The 18,787-nt window shown below is 39.6% G+C and overlaps 1 protein-coding gene across 10 annotated transcripts in view; it reads left to right on the top strand.

Moving 5' to 3' along the window:
* The window catches only part of astn1 (astrotactin 1), a 2,519,376-nt gene that overhangs the window by 2,270,428 nt on the left and 230,161 nt on the right, over positions 1 to 18,787 (top strand). The window lies entirely within an intron of this gene.

Here is an 18,787-nt window from a genome sequence, read left to right as displayed (position 1 = left end):
CTGGAAGTCCACATATCAAAGGATCTCTCCTGAACTCACCATATTGAGGCAACCTTGAAAATGGCACACCAATGCTTTTATTTTCAAAGGTGTATGAGGAGGCGTGTCATGTTATCAAATACTCTATCAAACCTCTACAGGTGCACAATGGACCAAGTAATTCAATTGCCTAAGAATATAAAGGGCTACAGAAGGTAGCAAACATAGCCAGATCCATCACAGGCTCCGACGTCCCATCCATTGAGTGCATCTATGTGAGGGCTGCCTCAAGAAAGCAGCCAGTATTATAAAGGACTTATATTACTGTGGTCATGAACTCTTCTCGCTGCTCTCTTCAGGCAGAAGATATAGAAGCTTGAAGACTAGCACCTCAAGGTTCAAGAACAATTTTTTCCAACAGCTATCAGGCTCTTGACTTTCCTTTACTACACTAATTATTAACTACTCAGGCACAACAAAAGACTTCACTATTGAAACGCCACATCTTTTTCTTGCATTAACTGTAACTCTGAATGCTTGTGATCTCACTTTTATTTTTGTTCTTTCCATCTGGTCATTTAATGTATATCTCATTGCCTTTTTTTTACAAAGTACCTATTTGACTGCAACAAGTAAGAAGTTTGAGCACATGTTTGTTGTACTCATGTATGTGACAATAAATTTATTTTCATCAAAGCAAAGCATTACAGATGCTGAGAATCCACAATGTGCCAGGTGTATACTGGAAGTCAGCCAGCATCTTGAGAAGGAGAAAAAGTGTTAACAATCTAAAATGGTAATTATTTATCTCTCTCCATAAATGATATCTGACCAGCTGAGAAGTTCCAATACTTTTGGTTTTATTCTCTGAGAATCCTCACTTTGCGAAAAAATTTACTCTTTCTTGATACTTCATTTTTTTTTCTAAGAATCTTAACTTTGTGAAACATTTCACTTTTTCCTCTCAGAATCTTATTTTCTCCATTGGCTTCTTCTCAAACTTTAACGGAAGTTTTGCTTTTTCCAAAACTTTGCAGCTGTACATTGTGTGTCACTTTTCAGCAACTGCAGACTTGAGCACGATATCTCTTCAAGAGCCGACCAGCTGTTGGATATATATGTCACAGAAAGGATTGGATTTTTAAATGTACTTAACTGAGTGTTGATTAAAAAAAAGGAGTCAATAGATTTTAAAATTCCAGGCTGTTTCTACCCAATTATGTCTGAGGAATGCTCTTTTGACAAATGGCGCACATGAAAGTTCAAAGAGCATTTTCATTTTTATGGGCAGTGTTATTCTATCCTGTTGTGGCTGTTCGAGATGGAACCAGTGGTGGGTGACAGAGCAGTGATTGGGATGAACAGAGTAGAAAATAAAATCACTGTGCAGTATTTCACAGTGCCAAGGATCCCCTTGGACTCTATCATAAAGGATTTATTGCCTTGCCAGCAGCTTGCTTCAGGTGATATATGCAAAGTGCTGGGCAAGTGGACTCCAAAGACTCAACCCAATTATAGATGTTAGGGAGTGAAACTCACACAGGTGCCACGTTGTTCCCACGGCATCCATGGGCTGGTGGCATTTCGCAAAGGAGGATAGTTTCTCTTGCAGAACTGAAGATTTTGCTGCTTCAGATGTTCCTGTGTCTAATATAGAACATAGAAGAGTACTGCACAGAAGCAGACCCCTCGTTAAAAGGTACTGATGCCACAGGGCTTGTACTTCCAGCAACAATAATTGCTGCTACCTCTCGACCATCAAACTCCTGACAACAGACAAATTCAGAGGCTCATTTAAAGGACTCTTACTTTGAACATTATTTATTAGTGAATATTTACTTTCTGTATTTGCACAGTGAGTTTGTTTAAATTTCTTTCTTTATGTCCATTTCTTTCTTTTTAACTAAGTTTACAGTTACCGGTAATTATAAATTATGCCTGACCGGCAGGAAAAAGAATCTCAGGATTGTATATGATGTTATGTACGTACTCTGGCGATAAATTTGAATTTAAAACTTTGAACGTTGGTATCTGTGCCAACCACAATGTAAAATTAAATTGATCCCATCTGCCTGCTTCTAATCCTTATCCCTCCATTTCATGGTGGTTCCGTGCCTAACTAAATGCCTCGCAAACATTGCTGTTACATTTGCTTCCACATTCTCCCCTGTAAGCCCATTCTATGCACTCACTACTCTTAGTCAAGATAAATCTCTTAAATCTTCTCTTACCTTAAACCTATGCCCTGTAGTATTTGACATTTCAACCCTGGGAAGAATATCTGTCAATCTACCTCAGTCATGCCTCTCATAATTTCAGATCAGGTCATCCCCCCAGCCTCTCATGGTTCAGGAAAATGCAAAACTTCCCAGATTTCTCTTGGTGGGCAGGTTCAGTGAGTCCATCCAGTGATCAGGCTGCTCAGTTGGGATGCAGCTACTAATTAAGGCCAAACCTAAACTGTGTTAGGTCCGTCATCCATCATTGCAGGTGCTTCTCAGTGTTGGACTTTGAAACTAAAGGGAATTTATTTTTGCTGGGGCTCACTCAAAGACTTGGAAGCAAAGAAGTGTTCACCATGATGTTTGGATCCTAATCTATTAGGGGAAAAATCAGTGCAGTTGGAAAGGAAGAGAGAAATTCTTCAGAGGATTTTTTAATAGATGAATGGACGGTTTCTTATTTTTGACATATATACATTGGACAGTCATATAACATTGAAAAAGGTTCTTTAGTTCATTGAGTTCACTGACCATCATATTGGCCTTTTGTCAGAACTGGGAAATATTAGATATTAGATACATCTTTAATTACAGAAATGTGGAAGAGGTGGATGGAACAGTGACAATGTTTGTTGCAGGATGTGGACCTCTCTCACACCTTTGCACTTTATCTACCTTCTCCACCCGCAGTCCAAATGTAAAGCATTGACCCAAACTGTTAACCGTCCCTTTAACTCCTCAGATGCCACCTGACCCATTGAGTGCCTCCACGAGTTACTTTAACTCCAGATTCCAGCATCTGCAGTCACTTGTTCCTCTGCAGTGCAAGAGATGAATGGCATAAGTGTTGACTGCTGTGAATGAGAAGGCGATGAAGACTTGTGAATCACAATCTGCTCAGCAGAAGCAAAAATAAGAGGAAATGGGTAAAAGCAGATAATCGATAGGAATAAATACAGTCCTCTAAATATCTGGATAAAAAAAAATAGTCAAAGCAAAAAGTTGGAAATGATCAAAATATGAAATCAAAATCAAAATTGCTGGAATGATTCAGCAGGTGAAGCAGGTGTCTGTGGAGATAAATGAAGTTCATGCTGCCAGCTGATTGTCAAAACTTGCTTTAAATTTTTTGTGAAACATTTTGCTAAAATTTCACCATATTCTTGGAAAATAGTGCTTGCAACTACAGTATCACCAGCATTTGGCTCACCCTGGCCACTTTCTCTTCTCCCTCTTCCCATCTAAGAGAATGTTCAAGAGTGTAAGATAACACACCAACAGGTTCAAAAAGAGTTTGCTTCCCTGCAGTCATCCAGCTCCATGAACCCCACAACAGGAATTCCTTGCTCTTTCCCAATTGAACCTTTCACTGCAACACTGCACACTGTGACGTACTCCTCTTCCACTTTGCACCTTGGTATGCACGCTAGACCTGACTTGCTAGACTGCTTGGAGAATGAACCTTTTCATTAAACCAAGCATAAAATGACAATAAACATGAAACTGAATATTTTCAGGCAGAAGACACGAGAGATAGCAGACAAAAGGTTCTGGTCTGAGTGTTGGCCATTCTTTTTCTCCCACTAATACTGCTCAGCTCATTGAGTTCCTCCAGTAGATTGTTATTTGCAGATAGACATTACAACTATGAATACTTATGAGACTTAGAATGTGTCACTGTGTTCCACTCAGTTTAATCGAGGCATTGTGTACCATTCATGGAACAAAACTTTCAGCCAACATCGACCGGCTTACCACAATTAGTACATTAACAATATTTGTAGCTCTTGATCGTACAAATATTTGTATGCAATATAGTTACAATTCTATAGTTCAGTTCACTTAATCTGGATAATAAATTCATTATTTCTTTGCCACAGTTGCTATTGAAACTGTTCTCTGATAAGATGTTTATGTGCAAGGCCATGGTTTGAGTTTCCATCTCTCACAATTTCTAGATTATTTAGATCACAGTGAAAGTATTTGCATATCTGATATGTTTTCAGATTAACCCACTTGCTTCATTTGAATTGAATTATATTTGAAGTTCATTCTGAGGCAGTCCCTGAGGTCAAGACAGATGAGGCAGGAGGTGGCTGACAGGATGGTTAGTTTGTTGGATGGATCCCTCCTTTCAGTGGTTACACCGATTTTGTGTGTTCCTGACCTATGGAGCCAATGTTGTAAGGACCGTCTCAAAGATTCCTCCACTTAGAACCGGTTTAGACTTGGTCTTCGAAGGAACCAATGGCCTTGCGTTTTTTTGGGGAGGCTCGGAGAAAATCCCTGAATTTCCTTTTCCTCCTCCTGGTCACTCATTTCTTCCTCTGGCAGAATTCAGATCAGAACTTCCAGGTCTGGTTCCGGGATGTAAAAGGTAGGATCTGATTGCGTGCAATGAGGAGAGAGAATACCAATAACCAAAACTACCTGGGGACACAAGAGAGATGACAGACACAGGAATTTGGTGCCAAACCCAATCTGCTGGAGGAACTCAGTGGCTTGAGCTTTGCCAGTGAATTCCTCCAGCATATTGAATTTTTGATTAAATATACCTTCCTCTGCCTACATTTTGATGCAATTCCCAGCTCGCCTATCGCACACGTTGCAAGTTTCTGAAGCGATGGCAGTGTTGAAACAATGAAATGATTTGATTTCTCACACCAAGCTCATTTGTATTTTTTCCACCTTACTTGCAACTATATCCCTGAAGTGAGGCATTTCATATTTAATGTGGCAAATCAATGTTTGATGGACACCTCACATTGAATGGAGGAGGAGAGGGTAAGAGTGAAGAAAATTCTGTGAGAGTTGAAATGAATTGGATTTTCAGATGTATTCATGATCAGTACAGGTACACAATCCTTTATCTGGAACCCTTGGGGAACAGTGTGTTCCGAATTTAGGAATTTTCTGGATTTCAGAAAGCCAGATTTAAACCCACCCGAATTGTGCTGCCGTATCCATCCCCACCCCCTTCCAGTCGCGCTGCCAGTCTCCCCCCCCCCCCCACCCCCCGCACCCGCCCGACTCATGCTGCTGTCTCTCTCCTGGCCTGCCGGATTTTGGAGATTTCTGGATTTTAGATGTCCGGATAAAGGATTGTGTACCTGCACCATAGCCAATTTGCATGCCATTCATTCCACCAACTAAATTTTTAGATCTCCCATTTCTTTCCTTCAAACTTCAATTCCACAGCTAAACAGTAAAACTCAAGTGAAGAAAATAAGTCATCAGGGGAATTCTTTGAGTGTTTGGATACCTCCTATACATTCTATCCAGGAATTGTCCAAAGAAAGCCTAACTTGTTAATGGAGAAAGGATTCTGGGTTTGCAAGTTAATTGGTATATTTGGGCAGCATGGCTTGTGGGCCAGAAGGACCTGTTGCCATGCTGTATCTCTAAGTTAAAAAATATACAAATACAGGATTCAAGATTCCATCCTTGAAGGTGGGAATTGTGAAGTGTCAATAGCAATTAGATTATGGCAATTAATTTTGTTTGTATTAACAAAAACATTCCTAGTTTTAATGACTAATAAAACAAATTGTCGCTGAAATTGCTGCTTGTTAGGAACACAGGTTTTCTTCAGGCATCTTCCTCAGTCAGTCTCTTCCAAGGTTATTGCTGGATAAGAGACTGCTGGTACCTTTCTGATTTTACTTCTATAACAGTGTAACCAGGGAGTATAAAAATGAGGTGTCCACTCGACTTCACACGCTTGCCCTTCATGTGTGTCCTTCAAAGACAGATGGAGCAGAAGCTTGCCAGCAAGAACGGGGCTTGACGAGAGCCGATGAGCTGCTTTGTGTCACTATGGTGAACAGCACGCACGAGTGACTCATTTCATGCTGCGTACCTTCTCTTCGTGGAAAAATATGAAGTCCGCAGCAGACTATCCCAATAACGGGCCAGGCATTTAACTTTCACTCTGTGCTTTCGATAGGCTAATCTGTGTTGCAGAGCTCTCAGTCTCTTTTCTGTTCAAGGAGTTGACTTGTCTGATCACGGGCACTTGATGTGCATCAACAAATAACCCAAAAGGGCAGATATTCAGCTTTGCTTGTGGGTGCTAAACTTGTCCAAATGTGTTTGGCTGCAAATTTACTCGACTCTACATATTTGGCAATTCAGTGAAGCACAGTGAAGCATTGTGCTTCAGTGAAGCACAATGGTATTCGATACCCTGGCTTGCTTGGAGTAGCTGGAGCAAGAGATGAATTACTTTCCCAAAACCTTGACTAATAGGGCATTTTTCAATTACAGTGACAGGTGAACAAATTGCTTGTTGCTGTCAGCCTTTGAAGCAAAGTACATGTTAGCATATTAATCACTTTTAATTCAGGTGCCCTATTTAAATCTTAAATGTTGGAAAAATAGCCTGAAAGATGTGGCAAAATGCTCTGAGAGTCGAAAATCAATGAAGACGTGAATTTTATATCCCCAGGGTATTGTTTCTTTTATTGTCTATGATGTGCACATTGGCAACACATTATTGTCATTCCTGCAATTCATGGTCAATAAAAGTCACCGTAACCTGCAGGGTAATTGTCTAAAAATCCAAGGAAAAACGCACTGATGCTGGACATCTGCAATAAAAGCAGAAAATGCCAATACACTCTACAGGTCAGACAGCAACAGTGGAGGGAGAAAATCAAGAGTTTGTGTTTTCGGTCAGACACTTCAACTGTTGATTTCCTCTGCTGAGAAGGTAAAGGTTTTCTCAATGAAGCCTCTAACACCCTGAAACATAATGTGTGATCTCACAGGAGCTTGGTGAAGATACCTAACTTCACTTTGGAGTTAAGTCATTCAATGTGCCCTAATATGGATTCATTGTCAGCAGGGAACAAATTGAAAATTGGCACTTTGCAGAAAAAGGGAGGAACACAAAGCATTTTCAAATTCAGTGAAGTGCAACATAATACATAAATAATGACACTATATTCTGCAATGAAAATGAGCAATATCTTTGATTACTTATTAAAACAGTGAATCCTTATACCTCTGAGATTGGTTCCTGCCATCAGGGCTGCTGTTGACAATTGCCAGTAATACAGATGGTATAAATATTGGACAGAAATCAGCTGGTGCAGGTTATACCAAAGCTCTAGATGGCAATTGATAGTGAGAGGTGTGCCACAGGGGTCAGTACTGAGCCCGCAACTATTCATGATATACATAAATGATCTGGAATAGGGGACAGGGTGTAATGTTCTGCAGTGGAGCAGCAGACCTGTGCATGGCACCAGATATGGGGAGAACTCCCCCTCCCCCACTCACCACCACCAGCATTGAGAACGTGAAGCATAGAAGATGCCCCTACAGGATGGTGACCACAGCAACAGACCTGCAAGTGGCTCAGCAGCTGAAGAACCCACACAGGCTGTGTGATTGGCTCATGGGAACCAAGTATCAGAACCAGGATTCAAGAGGGTCCTGAGGGCCACAAGAGTTTCTGAGGGGCCTCGGGTGCTGAAGGCTTCCTGATTGTATCAGAGATTTGGAGCTCGCGTTGTTGAGGGTTTGACTGGAATTTGTATAGCTGTAGAGGCTGGGGGGTTGGGGGGGGTGTTGCTGGAGGTAAATCCATGGTGTTATGAGCCCAGAGGACTCCAAAACCCAGCAGCAATAGAAATTCACCAAGACAATGGTTACTTAAACAAAAGATGCTTTTAATTTTCTTTAAACATAATAGCAAAATCAAACATTATTAACTTAACCCCCTTCTAATTCTAAGCACACATGTGTGTAATGTGTATATATATGTTCAGGGAAGTCTTTGTTTCACAGTCTATTCATTCACTTCTCACTTCTCCAAATTCATCAGTATCAGGCAATCCTTATACTGTGCAAAGAATTTAACATTTATGAATCTTCACCAGGCTCCGGTGTTTAAAGTTAAATGGTAACTGCTCAGGAAGGTTCTTGTTGGTTTCAGAGAGAAATTTGTTGCTCATTGGACACACACAAACTGATTTCCTCCAAACAGTCACTTCAGTGTCTTGCCAAAGAAATTTGTCCCATCATGGGTTTTCCAAATTATAGCCTCTTCTTCCAGGTCACCACAGAGTTCCTCTTGTTTCCCTTATTTCAGGAGAAACGCTCTAGTCAGGCATTCCTCTTGTAAAGACCACAAGGGTTTTCAACAGGCTAAACTCAGAACTCACAACCTGTCTTCAAAATGGGGGCATTCAACAAGCTGTCAGTTTGCTATTTTGCAGTCTTGACTGCTACTGCAGAACTGACTCTCTCTCTCTCTCTCTCTCTCTCAGAGAAGAATCCTGTTTGTTTTTTCCTTTCTCTGCTTGTTAAAAACCAAATGACCTCTCCCAAGGCTCCAAACCCAATCTTTGAAAGATCTTATCAGTATTTGAGCCTGGACTTTTTCCATTTATCACCTCCTTTTGAAGTTTATTCCAAAGCAGCTCCATTGCCTCTGCAAAGTCAACTCAGAGACTCAATGTCTAGCTTCAGCAATGCTCTTGCATTTTAAATGAGATGTCTTGTGAAGTGTTACTCTGTGAAGTGACCTACACTAAACCCCCACAATCTCTCTCTTTTAAAGAAGTATTTATCCATAACCATACTAACATAGCCCGTAACAATGGACACTCAGTGTCTCTGAAAGAATTCTTCATGCTTCTCTTTCTCTTATTGTTGGGGGTGCCAAGCAATGCTCACATCACACAAAAGTTGAAACGCATCATGCACGTTACATTTTAATGTATTATTACATGACAATAAAAGGAACCTTTGAACCTTTAGTGTTCCGTCTGGGCACTCTCCAACTAGATGGCATTAACATCAACGTCTCCAGTTTCTGTTAGACCCCTCGTCTGCCTCCCTCCCTCCCTTTCTTCATCCCTCTGCCTCCTTTCCTCTGGCTCTACACTTGTTTCTCTATCCATTCAGAGAGCTACCCCTTTCTCTATCACCTCAGATATTTTTTGTTCTCCACCCATATCCACCAATGACCCATTGGCTATGGCCCTATGCCCACCCCCACCCCCGTCCACCCCACTCTTCCCTTTTTATTCAGGATTTTGCCTGCGTTTTGCTCATATGGTGACAAAGGGCTCAGGCCTGAAAAGTTGATTCTGTATCTTTGCTGCAAAGAATGCTGCATGAGCTATTAAGCTTCTGTAGCACCCTTGTATATCAAACTACAATCACAGCATCTTCAGACTTTCTTGTTTAACTCCCACAGCTTTTTGTTGTATTGATGAGAAGAGGCATTTATTCTCTCCTCTAAAAGTTGGCGTATCTTTTATGATAGATTTTGTACGCAAGTGCTGTGGATGGGATTTGAATCAAAAATTGATGGAGGGAAGAAAGCTACTTAGTTTTGAAACAGTGATAAGAAATAACCCCTATTGCCTTCCTCCGCAAGGAATACCCACAAATCAGTCACTGAGTCTGTTCAATAAAGATGATGAACCATGTTCAGTCCTTTTAACCTGACACCAAAGGATTTATGTCCCAGACCTCTTACTTCCATGAACTTCATTGAGCTCGTTAATAAAGATTATGAACAACAAGGATAACAGTGCTGATCCATCTGAGGGTCCACTGGTTAAAGCTTCCTAATTAGAACCATTACCACTGACAAATGCACTCTAATTTCTTTAATCTGGTCAATTAATAATCCAATTTGCATTGTCACTTTGGATCTGGTGAGACTGCTCTTTAGCCAGAGCTTGTGTCTGGTATGAAATTACACTCTTATTTCTGAACACTCAAGGATAAGATTGTGTATTATCCTTCATTTCACCTTCACTTTCAGCTCTGTTGGGTCTTCAGAACCGCTCAGTGCTCTTTCCTCAGTTGTACCTTGCAAGTTTCCAAAACTCTTTCAGATATGGTAAGGGTTATATGGGTTACAAGTTTCAAAACTCATTCAGAAACGGTAAGGGTAAAATGGGTTACAATTCCAGCAATTTTATGCATGGAAATATTCAATAGATGATCACCCACAACTCTCCACATGAGGAATTTTAAAGGTTTACAGCCCTTCTCCCCGTGACTTGGTGCAGAACTTTGTTCCCCATTTCCATTGTTCGGGTGGAAGAAGCAACACATCAAAATCAATCCGATCAATTCCCTTCAGAATCTTGAAATCACCTAATTTTTGAACCTGCAGTGAGGTAAGCCAATGCTATTCAAGATCACTTCGTCAAACCCTTTCACAGGTTTCTTTTCCTGAAGCCCAAGACTGGCCAGACCCACCCAAACTTTATCAAAACTACATCAGAATAATCCAAATGAGGCCTCACTAAACAAAACCCAGTATAACTGCAGCAAGACTTTGCAATGAAAATAATTTGAAATGCCAACCATGTTGAGTTTTTTTTTAAGTTTAAAATCCTCAGCAAGTCAGCAAACAGCAATGGGGAGTTAACAATTCAGGTCAATGACCCATCAAGATGAAGGAAAGGAAGCAAGAGATAAATACTTTTTGAAATGCATAAAAAAAGGGAAGAAGAGAGCAGAGGAACTGTGGCCATTAATGAGATAAAAGAGAGATTGAATGATTAAAGCAGATAGATATAGATAGGTTAAGTGAGTGGGCAAGGGTCTAATCAATTGAGTACAATGTTGGCAAGTGCAAGGGTAAGAATGGGTGTGTGGGACAGATTGCAAGGGTAGGGTGGGTGTGCGGGACAGTCTGCTAGGGTAGGGATGCATGTGTGAGAAGTGCTCCCAGGTAGTGATACGACAGCAGCGATTGTGAAGCTTCAAGAATTGACAGATAAAGATGCAGGGAATGTGCATGCAGCTACATTTCTGTTTAATTTGGCATTGTGCAATGTTGGCAAATATGAGGTTATCCACTTTGGAAAGAAAATGGAAGATCAGAATATTATTTAAATGGAAAGTGATTGCAGTATGCTGCCATGCAGAAGGACTCTTGGGGGTGCTTGTGCATGAATTGCAAAAGCAGCTGCAACAGGCCATCAAGAAGGCAAATGGAATGTTTTTTTTAATATTTAGACATACAGCATAGTTAAAGGCCATTTCGGTGCATGAGTCCGTGCTGCACAATTTACATCCAATTAACCTACACAATATGTAAAATACACCAAGAACAGTCATAAAAATATTAATCACCACTTCATTCAACAAGACAGAAAAAAAAGATAATAAATGTTAATGGATAAATAAATAATCAAATTTTCAAATGCTGCAAAAAAAGTTATGTTTTAATTGTGCAGACATTTTTTTGGTGTTTCTGGAGTAGTTTACAGTTGGAGTAGTATGGGAAGGTTCAAGAGCTTGATAGCAATTTGGAACAATCTCCTTAAAACTAGAAGTGCTGGTTTTCAGGCTTTTGTATCTTCTACCTGAAGTTAGCAGTGAGAAGAGGACGTGACCAGGAGTCCTTTATGATGTCAGCTGCCTTCTTCACATGGATGTCTTCAATGGGCAGGATATCAATGCGTGCAATGGACTTGGCTAGGTTTGCCACTTTCCGCAGCCTTTGTGGGCGCTCAAGTTGGCAAACCAAGCTGCGATGCAGCCACTAAGTTAGCTGTCCATGATGCGGCTGTGGAATTTCAATAACATATTTGAGGAATTGTAATGTTAAGTCTGTAAAACCATCAAAGAGATAGAGCTTGAAAATCTTTAATAAATGTACCAAAATCACTGAGGTCCCCCTATACAGGCCACATAGATAATTATGTCTTTTCCTCCAGTATTCTGTCTAATTTCTTTGTCACAAGGTATCCAGATATATGCAGCGTTTTCAAAGAGCATGTAAAGAATGAGCATGAGCCTGGACTGAGACTGATGCAAGTGATACACACAGATTCAGGCTTTTTTCAGGACAGGGACCAGCCAGATTAGATGAGTGAACTACTAGGGTATCAAAGCTTAAGGGGAGAAGGAAAATCAATGGAATTGAGGGGTAAAATAATAAAATGGTAGGGGAAAACTCAGTGGGCCAAATGGCCTAATTCTGCTCTACATCTACTGGTTTTAACACAAATCCTCTCATGTTTTTGCTTACCCTTTGTTTGAGCAACATTTGCTTTCCCTCCTGCTGATACCCTTCTCCCCTATCCTGCCCATAAACAAGCCTTGACTTGGAGAACTCCTGAGCCCAATCACACTGACAATTCCACCCTCAATCCCCAATGTAATTCCTGGTCCATTCATCTTTTGTTGGGTGTACTGATCTGCCAATTAAATCCTGACCACCATTTCACGTCCTGAGGTCTGAGACCATATCCCCCTTCTTGTAGACTCCTCTGCAAGGAAACATTCTCCTTGCATCCTCCTTTCCCAAACCTGTGAGTATTTCTAAAGTTTCAAAGAGATCTTCTCTCATTCGTTTAAATTCAGGACAAGACAAGACTTAAGTTACTGAATATCTCTCCGTTTCACACACATATCCCTGGACCAGTCCAGTGATTCTTCCTCCACAGCATCTGGACATACCTAAGCTGTTCTTGGGGGATCCAGCCAATAAATCTAACCAATAATCTTCTCAACTCTTCTCGTAAACTTCATTGTTCTATTTCTCTTAAATTATCACTTTATTTTTTCTTCCTCTCTCTCTCTCTCTCCTCGATCTCTCCCTCTATTCCTTCGACCCTCTTCTCTCCTCTTTAGCCCTCTCTCCCTCCTCCCCTTCCTTTTTTTCTGGTGTCTTCCCTAATTGTATTTCAGTATTTATTTATTTTTACAAAGCTTTATGCCTGACCAGTTCCCACATTTATTGCACCCCCACAGGTCTCATGCTTAAGATGTTTTATGTCACATTTATGCTGAATATTGCCAGAGTGATGTAGCAATTAACACCTGAATTGTTTGAGATTAATCAGCACAAAGACCATCCAAAAATGGTTAAAGAAAATGCCATCTTACAAATGCAGTTTTTTTTTCATGATTAAGGAATAAAAAATGAAATTGTTCAATATTTTTCAGGTTATAATATGATTTAGATATTTCTAGAGAGAGAGTAAACTGGTAATCTTTGGCTTGGCTTCGCGGACGAAGATTTATGGAGGGGGTAAAAAGTCCACGTCAGCTGCAGGCTCGTTTGTGGCTGACAAGTCCGATGCGGGACACGCAGACACGGTTGCAGCGGTTGCAGGGGAAAATTGGTTGGTTGGGGTTGGGTGTTGAGTTTTTCCTCCTTTGCCTTTTGTCAGTGAGGTGGGCTCTGCGGTCTTCTTCAAAGGAGGTTGCTGCCCGCCAAACTGTGAGGCGCCAAGATGCACGGTTTGAGGCGTTATCAGCCCACTGGCGGTGGTCAATGTGGCAGGCACCAAGAGATTTCTTTAGGAAGCATAAAAGCAATAATTTCAAAGTCTTGAAATGCAGCTCTAGAGTTGCCCAAGTTCTCCTGAAACCCTGTCCATCACCTTTTTTATCCACCCTCTTCTCCCCTGTGATTGCACATTGTGGTGTGCTGAGGTAGTAGCAAGCAAGAACAAAACTAAAAAGACTGTACAACAGGCTTTATTCAGTCTGAATCACCAGTTCAGAACACCAGTTCATGCTTCAGTGGCTCCCGTGTGACTGGCTCATGAGGGGCCGGCTCAGGTCTATATTCGGGTTAGCTAGTTGACAACTGGCCAGGTGGAGTCAGCCCTGCAGGTGGAGAGATCGCCCCCTGCACCACACACACATATGCAATTGTGGAGTAAGGAATTAATGTACAGTAAAATCCCTGTTATTTGGAATTCAAGCGACCAGCAAAATAAAATTGAGGAAAATAAATAAATGCGTTTAAAATTGGTGTGTCTCACCGTTAGTTTGCCAATCCACACAACATGTAATCTCAAGCAACCTTAAAATTCACTTATCCAGCATCAACAAATCCCCATAGGTGCGGGATCCCAGGGGTTTTACTGCAATATCTCCAGATTCCTAGTACCCTGGGGGTGAGGTTCCTTTCCTTCTTCAGTCAAATGGGCACATGTGCATGAAAAGTCTCGTGCACATGAGCCTACGCACCACTGACTTTGATGAAGGGATGGGGAGCAGCACAGCCATATTTGGAATTGGTAGAAACATCGGTGGGAATGCAAGTTCTGAGCAGGATGCAAGGAATCTGAAAAGATAATCAATAGGCAAAAGTTTGGGGAAATGTGAGGTTATCGAAAGAACATAAGCATAGTAAATTGCTTGAACAGATCACGGAATACTGCTGTGCAGAGAGATAATCTGCAGGTAATTAAGAAGGACATAGGACCATAAGATGTAGGAGCAGAAGTAGGCCATTTGGCTCATTGAGTCCACTCCAGCTATCCATCATGAGCTGATCCATTCTGCCACTTATCTGTACACCATTAGCCTTCTCCCCATAACCGTTGGTACTCTGGCTATTCAGATACCTGTCAATCTCTCTCTTAAATATACCAAAGGAGCTGGCCTCCACAGCTACCCATGGTAGCAAATTCCAGAACTTAGCCCCTCTTTGGCAAAAAGATTTCCTCCATATCTCTTTTCAAAATGGATCCCCTTCAATCTTGAAGTTGTGCCCTCTTGTCCTAGACTCCCCTAACATGGGAAACAACTTTGCCACATCTACTTTGACCAGACCCTTCAACATTCAAAATGTTTCTATGAGGTCCTCCCTCATTCTTCTGAACTCAAAGGAGTACAGACCAAGAGCCATCAAATGTGCCTCACCTGCTAATCCCTTCATTCTAGGAATCATTCTTATGAACCTTCTTTGTACAAATTAACAAATGAAATCCACTTTAAAACTAAGTTCAAATATTAAAATCAATAATTATAACACAACATTAATCATCTAATTTAAAATTAGTCCAACCCTCCCCCCCAAAATAAATCATAAAAAGGGAGGGAAGTTTAGGGGAGACATCAAGGGTGCGTTTGTTTGTTTCTTTCTTTTCACACAGAGTTGTTGGGTCCCTGGAATGCCTTGCCGGGGATGGTAGTGGAGGCTGAAACATTGGGGGCATTTAAGAGACTCTTAGACAAACACATGAATGAAAGAAAAATAGAGGCTTATGGGGTAGGGACGGTTTAGTACTTTTCTTAAGGAATATATGGGTAGCACCACATCAAGGGCCAAAGGGCCTGTACTATGCTGTAATGTTCTATGAACGGTCTCCAATATCAGAACACCCTTTCTTTTTTTTTAAACTTTATTTAAAATTTTATGACATGAATAAAATAAAAATTACATTTAAAGAAATAATAAAAAATAAGATAATAAAAATTAGAATACGACATCATTAAACTACACAAATTAACCCCCCCAATAATTATAACACAACATTAATCATCTAATTTAAAATTAGTCCAACCCTCCCCCCCAAAATAAAGAGTGAAGAATTAATTAACAATGTTGTAAATAAAATAAAAAACCCCACTTACAAAAAAAGATAAAACTTAACAACAACAAAAATTACTAACAACAAAAAAAATATCAATACTAAAATAATACCCTTAAACATATATTTAAATCAAACATAATACATGTATTTAACAAATGAAATCCACTTTAAAACTAAGTTCAAATATTAAAATCATATATCAACACATATCTGTTATACAAAAAATCATAATTAATAATACATACAGAATTTCCATTAATACCAAGTTTCCTTTATAATTCGAGAGAACAAAAACATCCCTTAGAAAAACATTCAGATAAACTTTTTATTCCCTTCCCCTCCCCTTATATAAAAAAAGAAAATAAAGAAAAAAAGTTCAAACTCTTATAAAATTCTCCATATTCTTCATTTATAACATCTTCAAAATTCTCTATCGAAATTAACTTAATTTTATTAAACTCTTCTCCCTCAATGTATTTGTACTTAATTTTCTTCTTTCTCTTCTTATCACCTTTCCCCTCATCTTCCTCTTCATCTAATTCAACATCCTCAATTTTTGACTTATTATCTTCTGTGACATCATCCTCTTAAAAAAGAAAGAAAAAAGAGAAAAAATCCCCCCCCCCAAAAAAGAGAAAAAAAACCTAATTCCCTCTCAATTACAATCAGAAAACAAAAAGAGTTAAAAAAAATTATTTATTTAAAAAAAATAATTTAAAAAATCTTCACTTCTTAACCCAAAAATTAAAAAGAAAAAAAACAGGTCGGAGGTCACAACTACCTCCTCCTGTTTAAACCGCCCAAAGCGGTAACTCCCCCAAAATATTGGGTGTGAGATAACTCACAGGTAGCTGATGACTTCTGGAAACTAGTGCCCACCCAGTTCCCTCTCCCAACTCCCATTTCATTAAACTATCATCATTATTTAAACTATTTAAACTCTTTAAAAAAAAAAGATAAAAGATTTATTTTTTTAAATCAACGATACCACTTCGATCACCATTGCTTCCATTTCTTTTAAAAATCTGGATCCCACCATACATCTCTACTCTCTTTGGAGACCTTGAAGGACTACATCGTTCCTGAAACTGCATGATTGGTAGAGACTGAGCAAAGTCCATAACCTCTTTAGGATTGTCAAAGAATTTTGGCTAATTTCCATCCTAAAAAATCTTCAGTACCGCAGAATACCTGAATGTTGCCCTATGTCTTTTTTTCCACAACCGTTCTTTCACAGAATTAAATTCGCGTTGTAATAGCATAGTATTAAATCTCCATCTTGAAGCTTTCTGAACATCTTGTGAACTCAAATATTCTAATAATAATAATGAATGATCCGAAACCAATCTAGCCTTATACTCCACAGATGTAACCCTATCCTGCAAATGTGCTGATATTAAAAAATAATCAATTCTAGAAAAAGAATTATGTCGCGAGGAATAAAAAGAAAAATCTTTCTCTGTAGGATTAACTCTTTGCCAAATATCAATTAAATTCAAATCTGCCATCATATTAATCACTTGGATTGCCATCATAGACTTCTTAATTACTCTTGGGTACTTATCCAATAAAGGCTCCAACACCACATTCAAATCTCCCCCAACATCACATTAGAGTTCGATTGTCCAAGTAATAAAAACATATCCACAACAAAAGCTGTATCCTCAACATTAGGAGCATAAACATCAAGCAAAGTCCATGCCTCATTAAAGATTGTACAATTTAATTTTAATAATCTTCCACCATTTTTCTCTTCACTCTGTAACTAAAATGGTAGATTCTTATGTACCAAAATTGCCACACCTTTTGCCTTAGAATTAAACGAAGAATAAAAAACGTGCCCAACCCATTCACGTTTGAGTTTCAAATGTTCCTTATCTATTAAATGAGTTTCCTTTGCCATTGCGACCACCGTTTCTTCCATTTCTTCCAGAAATCAAATTCCCTTCTTGCAGCTCTGCCCTCTTTGGAGACCGTGGAGGACTACGTCGTTCCTGGAATTGCGTAATTGGTAAAGACTGAGCAAAATCCATAGCTTCTTTAGGATTATCAAAGAACTTTGGTTGATATCCATCCTGAAAATTCTTCAGTACCCCAGGGTATCTAAATGTTGCCTTATATCCTTTTTTCCACAATAATTCTTTCACAGAATTAAATTCACGTCGTTGAAACATAATTTCCTGACTCAAATCCGGATAGAAGAAAACACGATTACTCTGAACCATCAAAGGAGATTTGTTTTGCTGTGCATTTCTAATAGCCATACGTAAAATAGTCTCTCTATCACAGTAATTTAAACAGCGATCCAGAACAAGTCTTGGATTCTGTCCTGAAAAAGGTCTCCTTCTCAAAGCTCTATGAGCCCGTTCCAATATTAAACCTTCAGAAAACTTATCTTGTCCCAACACTTGTGGAATCCATTCAGTGAAAAATTTTCTTGGATCTGGCCCTTCTATGCCTTCTGGCAAGCCGACAGTTTTCACATTATTCCGTCTGGATTGGTTCTCCAAATAATCAACCTTTTTTGCTAAATTTTTATTCTGAATCTGTAACGTTTCAATTGTTTTATTCACATCTTGCAATTGATCTTGTACATCAGATAATCCTTGATCACACATCTCAAGTCTTTCAATAGTTTCAACTTTAAAAGCTCCATAATCAGCCATCTGTATTGACATCCACCAATACATTAATCTTAGAAGTAAGATTATTCATAGAATCACCTAAATGCATCATTGAAGAAAATATCTATGTTCAAGACTCTTGAAAAGTATATCAACATCAGTAGATCCAGACATGGTGGGATTCTGCTGTTCTTGTGGAATCAGAGGACCTTCTATCCCTTCTTTTAATTTAGTAGCTTTTCTTGCAGTTTGAGTCCGTATAAGAGCCCCTGCCACAGACCCCCCAGAAGTATCAGGAGGCTGATGATCAGGGTTATCTTTGATCCAAACCTCGTTTAAAAGCTTTGTTACGTCAGTATCTGGAAGAGCTGATATAACTGGTGGTATAGCAGTCAAATAACAACTCTTTAACTCTCCAACTGGTGGCGCCCCAGCTAATTCAGCAGTCAAAGTCTCAGTAGATGTTGTTTGAAATACTGGCATCCGGCCAGCCCTTTGTTCTAAAGGCAGCTGAAAACGACCTTCAGAAAGACTTACGGAATCAGAACGGAGCTCTAAGGGCAAATTCTTCGCTTGTTTTCCTGGATCCATTTCACGCTGAGTCGTGGCTTTTTGTAAAGAAGCAGGTTCAGATAATTTCGGA

Source organism: Narcine bancroftii, chromosome 5 (genome assembly GCF_036971445.1).
Source record: "Narcine bancroftii isolate sNarBan1 chromosome 5, sNarBan1.hap1, whole genome shotgun sequence".
In the NCBI taxonomy this organism is placed as follows: Eukaryota; Metazoa; Chordata; class Chondrichthyes; order Torpediniformes; family Narcinidae; genus Narcine; species Narcine bancroftii.
This window is presented reverse-complemented; position numbering and strand designations above follow the sequence as displayed.